A 6,172-nucleotide genomic window follows, 5' to 3' on the forward strand; every position below is an offset into this window, starting at 1 on the left:
TCATTTTGACCTTTATTAATACTGGACCCTCTGGTTTATATGCCTTGAGACTTGTGCACATGGTTTACCGGATGCTTTCTCCTTCATTTGACACAAGCAGGGAAGGATTGGAACCCCGTCTTGAACTGCTCTCACCTGGTGCAGTTAGCCTTAGGACAGTGGAAAACTGCCTTGCAGGAGCCGTGCTGGCCAGATTTTAAAGAGGATACCTTGAGTTTGGGCTGTTAATGGCAGAATTCGAAGCCACATGTAAAGGGATCCCTGTCTGTCCCATCTCAGATACGGAAGGGGCATTTGCCAGGCAGGGGTGCCCCCTGTGCCGAGGGTTAAAACTCAGGGTTTTTTTTGGGGGGTGGGGGTTGGTTTGTTTGTTTTGAGACAGGGTTTCTCTAGCTTTGGAGCCTATCCTGGACTAGCTCTGTAGACCATGGTGGCCTCGAACTCACAGAGATCCACCTGCCTCTGCCTCCCGAGTACTGGGATTAAAGGCGTGCGCCACCACCACCTGGCAATTAATGGGTTTTTTAGTTTATAATTAAATCATTTCTCCCCTTTCCTCCTCTAACCCCTCCATGTACATCCTTCCTTGTCACTCAAATTCACGGCCTCTTTATAATTGTTCCCTGTGTGTGTGCACACGCCTAAATATAAAATACAAACTGCTCAGCCCATGTCATGTTACTTGTATGTTTTTAGGGGTAACCATCTGGTATTGAATAACCACTTATTGTGCTCTTCCTGGGGAAGACCCTCCTTCCACATTAGCATGCCTATTGGTGTCCTTGTTCATGTGTATTAGAGTCTTTCTATATAGAGAAGACTGGCCTGGAACCCAGATCTGCCTTCCTCTGCTTCCCAAGTGCTGGCATGAGAGGTATACACATCTTGTGTTGAATTGCAGAGTGGCAGACTAGGAATTGGTTGCACGTGTATCTGAAAACCTGAGTGTCTCGAGTTTCACCCTCCCTAGCCTGTAGTTTACAATAACAAATCAAGTCAGGCACAGTGCCTGGAAGACATGAAGAAAGAAGTTAATGATAGACTTGGGTAACTGAATGTTTGAGCACTTGATGGGAAATCACAGCCCAAGCTCGCTTGGCCCGAGGCCAAGTTCTGTCTGGGCTAGAGTGATGGGGGGTGGGCGTGAAGTTTAAGGACATTACTTTTTGACACAGTGTCTCTGTAGCCCTGACTGTCTGGGAACTCTATGTAGAGCGGGCTGGCCGTAAGCTCACAAGAGATACCTGCCTTTGCAATTATAGGCTTTGCTCTAGGCTTTTAGATTTAGTCCCCATTTACTCTGTACTCTGGGCTATGGTGACGTAAACTCAAAGGTCCAAACAATAGCATGTGTGAGTATAGGGTATGGAGATTGGTTGGTTTTTGTATGTTCTACCACTGAGCCCTAATCCTAGCCTTAAAAGAAAAAAGTCATATGGCCCTGGCTTTCAAGAGGGGATTAAAAAGAAGAAAAATCCTAATGCATTTGCAACAAGAAATAGTTGTCTCTGGGCAGATGAAGCCAGAGTTGGTTGGGTGTGTTAGCAGTAGAAGGTGAATAAAGCGTTTGAGGCCAGGGAAGCTAAAGAGATAGTTCAGGGCTAAAAAGTACTCCTGGCCTTTGAGAGATTTCAGGTTTGCTTCTCAGTACCCACAGTCAGGTAGCTCACAACTCCAAGTCCAGGTGATCCCATACCCTCTTTTGGCCCCTGAGGGCACTTGTACTTATACATAATTAAAAATGAAATACTACAAAGCTGGAGGTCAGCCAGGCATTGGTTTTAATCACAGCACTTGGCAGGCAGATCTCTGAGTTCAAGGCCAGCCCCTGCAGAGCAAGTTCCAGGACAGCCAAGGCTACACAGAAAAATTATGTATTGGGGGGGGGGGGGGGAGAAAGCTGAGGTCAGCCTAGGCTACATGAAACCCTACCTCCTGGAACTCACCTGGCTCTGTAGACCAGGCTGGCCTCGAACTGCCAAGATCTGCCTGCCTCTGTTACCCAAGTGTTAGGATTAGTTTGTATGGTTGGTTGATTTTGGTTTTTTGAAACAGGGTCTTTCTGTGTAGTCCTGGCTGTCCTGGAACTCACTCTAGACCAGGATGTCCTCAACTCTCAGAGATCCGCCTGCCTCTGCTTCCCAATGCTGGGGTTAAAGGTGTGCGCCGCCACTGCCAGCTGCAGTTTTGTTTTGATACAGATTTTTTGGGGGGGTTTATGGCGTTTGGGATTGGAACCAGGGCCCTAACTAGGCAAGCAGGAGTTGGGGGGGTGTTTGTTTAAACAGGCTGGACTTGAAGTCCATATCCCGGCCAGTCAGGTTATCGTTTCCTGCTCCAAAAATTGCAGTCTGGGAAAATGGAAGTGAACATATGTAACTCAGGACAGGCCATGGCTGGGACTGGATGAAAGCTGTGGAGTAGAGTGCATTACCAGCCTCTTGGGCTGACCCCAAGGCCTCCTTCCTGCAGGCAGCTGTCTTAGAGTCTGCATCCCTCTGGTTCCCTTCTGAGCAGCCAGCCCAGGTGAATGAGTAACTCAGGAAGCCAGAGGCCCACACTCACGCCCTCACAGGAGTTGGTGTGGACATTACTGTCCTGAGGTCAGCGTCAGAAATAAACACTAATGACCCAGAAGGGGAGGGCTGAGAATAGCTCTGTCAGTGACGAGTTGCATGCTATAGGCAGCGAGGGCCCAGTCCCTAGGACAAACAAAAATACCTTCACAGGTATCCTACAGACTACCCCCCCACACACACACACTCCCTTTTTTCCTTGTAATTGTGAGAGGATCTCATCTAACACAGGCTGGTGACCTCAACCTCACTGTGTGGGTGAGGTTAACCTTGGAACTTCAGAACCTCCTTTCTCCAATCCTTCCTGGGATTATAGGCATTTGCCATGTCTGGCTTATGTAGCACTGGCGATTGAACCCAGAACCCAATAGATAGATGCTGGGTTAGCACTCACCCAGCTCAGCTACAGCTGCCCAGAGGTGCTTTTGAACAAAATCACTTACACAGGATATTGCTGTGAGGAGTGTGAAAGCCTGCAGCATCCTGTTGAGTGGAAGGTAGTTTTAAACACCTAGGTCCTGGGCATGACTCATGCCTGTAAATCCAGCTTTTACAGGGAGGAATTTTATCAGTTTGAGGCCAGGAGGCTGCTGACTAAAATAGTTGGTGAAGTGCTTACCTCACAAACAGGACCAGAGTTTGAGCCCCAGAACGCAACATTTTCCCTTGTCATCCCCAGTGCCTGGAGGCAGAGACAGGAGGATCCCTGGGCTCGCTGCCTAGCCTAACCTCATTGGTGAAGGCTAAGGAGAGACCCTATCTTGAGGGAAGGAGATGGTGTTCCTGAGGCTGCTGCATGGCTGTCCTGGCATCCGAGTGCATGTGTGCTCACCCCGGAACACAAAGCATAATGATTTTGGTTTTTTGAGACAGGGTTTCTCTATAGCTTTGGAGCCTGTCCTAGACTAGCTCTGTAGCCCAGGCTGGCCTTGAACTCACAGAGATCCACCTGGCTCTGCCTCCGAGTGCTGGGATTACAGGTGTGCGCCACCACCGCCCGGCATAATGATTTTTTTTTTTGTTTTAAAGGAAGGAAGAAAAACGTAAATTTGAATGTACTTGAATATTCTGCAGTGCAGTGTAGCAAATCAGCAGTCAAGAGCCCGAGAAACAAGGAATAGGGAGCAACTGTTGGGCGAGGCTCATGGGTTAACAAAGGCTTTCCAAATATATTCACCCTCTGAAAGTGCCGAGTGCGCATCCTGGCCAAGTGTCTCCCTTGTCAGAAGAGGCCAGAGCAAGAGCTGAAGGTTGTGCCAGAAAGAAGTTCTGGAAGTAAACAGGAACAAAATGGGCCAAATCTTGGGGGTTCTGGGGCCAATCTCTAGCATCCCACACAGGGTGAATGAAGTGACTTCTGTCCTAGCAGCTCACAGTCCGGTTTGTGATCCTTTCCCTTGGCTTTGAAATTCATAACGTGATTGTTTTTATTTGTGGATTTCCTTTGCTAATGTGCTTTACTGATTCCAGAACTAAAACTTAGCATTTCCTGAGCTTATGCTGGCCAGATGCCAAGAGGAAATAGCTAGACGCCATTAAGAGGGCCAGGGGGAACGAACGGACTGGAATTAAAAGTCACCTGGCGTGCCCACAGTCTACATCACCTGGTGTGCCCACAGTCTGTATGTCACCTGGTGTGCCCACAGTCTGTATGTCACCTGGTATGTCCACAGTCTGTATGTCACCTGGTGTGCCCACAGTCTATGTCACCTGGTGTGCCCACAGTCTATGTCACCTGGTGTGCCCACAGTCTATGTCACCTGGTGTGCCCACAGTCTGTATGTCACCTGGTGTGTCCACAGTCTGTATGTCACCTGGTGTGCCCACAGTCTGTATGTCACCTGGTGTGCCCACAGTCTATGTCACCTGGTGTGTCCACAGTCTGTATGTCACCTGGTGTGCCCACAGTCTGTATGTCACCTGGTGTGTCCACAGTCTGTATGTCACCTGGTGTGCCCACAGTCTGTATGTCACCTGGTGTGCCCACAGTCTGTATGTCACCTGGTGTGCCCACAGTCTGTATGTCACCTGGTGTGCCCACAGTCTATGTCACCTGGTGTGCCCACAGTCTGTATGTCACCTGGTGTGCCCACAGTCTGTATGTCACCTGGTGTGCCCACAGTCTGTATGTCACCTGGTGTGTCCACAGTTTGTATGTCACCTGGTGTGTCCACAGTGTATGTCACCTGGTGTGCCCAGTCTGTATGTCACCTGGTGTGCCCAGTCTGTATGTCACCTGGTGTGCCCGCAGTCTGTGTGTCATAGTTATTAAGAGGCCTGTGGTTTCTGTGGCTCTTGGCTCTTCTCGCCTCTCTCTCACTCCTTTTTAAGGCCTGGGTGCTTTTGGCAGGCCCTGTGTGTGTGAGCTTTTTAGATTGGGAGCTGTGTAGGTGGTAGATAACATTTTTCCTTTTAAATTCCATGTCCTGGGCCAGTGAGATGACTCAGCTGGTGAAGGTGCTTACCACCACACCTGAAGACCTGAGTTCAAACCCCATGTGGTAGGACAGAACAGAACTGATTTCTGAAAATTGTCCCTTGACCTCCACCTCTCTCTCTCCCTCTCCCCCCCCCCCCACACTAAATGTAAATTTTCAAAACTAAATTCTCCTTAATCCCAGTACTTGGGAGGCAAAAGCAGTCAGTTCTCTCTGAGTTTGAGGACAGCCTGGTTTACCTAGCAAGTTCTAGGATAGCCAGAGCTACATAGTAAGTCCCTGTCTCCAAACAAACAAAGAAATGGAATAAATTTCAAGTACCCTTTGGTTTCTCAAATGGTATGGGTGCGTCAATGCCTGCCGCAATAGAGGCTTCCTAAAGCCAGGCGCTGGTGTGTTCAGCCTTATCTCCCCCTAACTGCCCCCACATACCTATCATCTTCCAGGCCTGACACTCCATTCCTCTTTGCTTGCTCTCCCTGCAGTTGGCCTGCTTCCTCATAACCTCCCCAACTCCTCTCTAATGCAGTACTTTATCCCATTCCAACACCATTGCCAAAATGATTTTTCTAAAAGGGCCAAATATCTCCTCATTGTTACTTTAAATTAAAAAAAAAAAAAAAAAACTTCAACTTTTATAACTTTAAACAAAAGCAATAAAGATAAAAATAATAAAAATCACGTCCCTCCTCTACCTAAATAAAACCCTACCTGCTTGAGGATAAAGTCCAAACTCCTTGGCCTGGTCCACAGGGCCCCTCCCTGATAGCTCCTGTCTACTGGCCATCTTCCCAGATGCCAATCCTCAGCCTGCTCTCCACCCCAACTGGCCCATTCCACAAGACCTGTTCCAGGACACCTCGCCCTCTGTCCTCCGCCGCCGCCTCCTCCAGTTCATCCTTTGCTAGTGCTCTGAGGTCAACTACCAGTTTGGTTTTCTCTCTCTACCAGACTAACTTGAGATGAGTAAGGACCAACGTGCCATATGAGAGTTGCCTTTGGATTTTAGAGTCTAACGCTGGTTCTGCAGGAGGGGCGTATGCACAGAGAAGGCAGGGTGGCACCACACTGGAGAAAAGCTTGCCAAGGCACTTGAGTGTGGACCAGCAGCGGAAGTGATCCTCCAGACCCTGGGTGAACCTGGTCTCTGCTCTCCAG

Source organism: Onychomys torridus, chromosome 6 (assembly GCF_903995425.1).
Source record: "Onychomys torridus chromosome 6, mOncTor1.1, whole genome shotgun sequence".
NCBI lineage: Eukaryota > Metazoa > Chordata > Mammalia > Rodentia > Cricetidae > Onychomys > Onychomys torridus.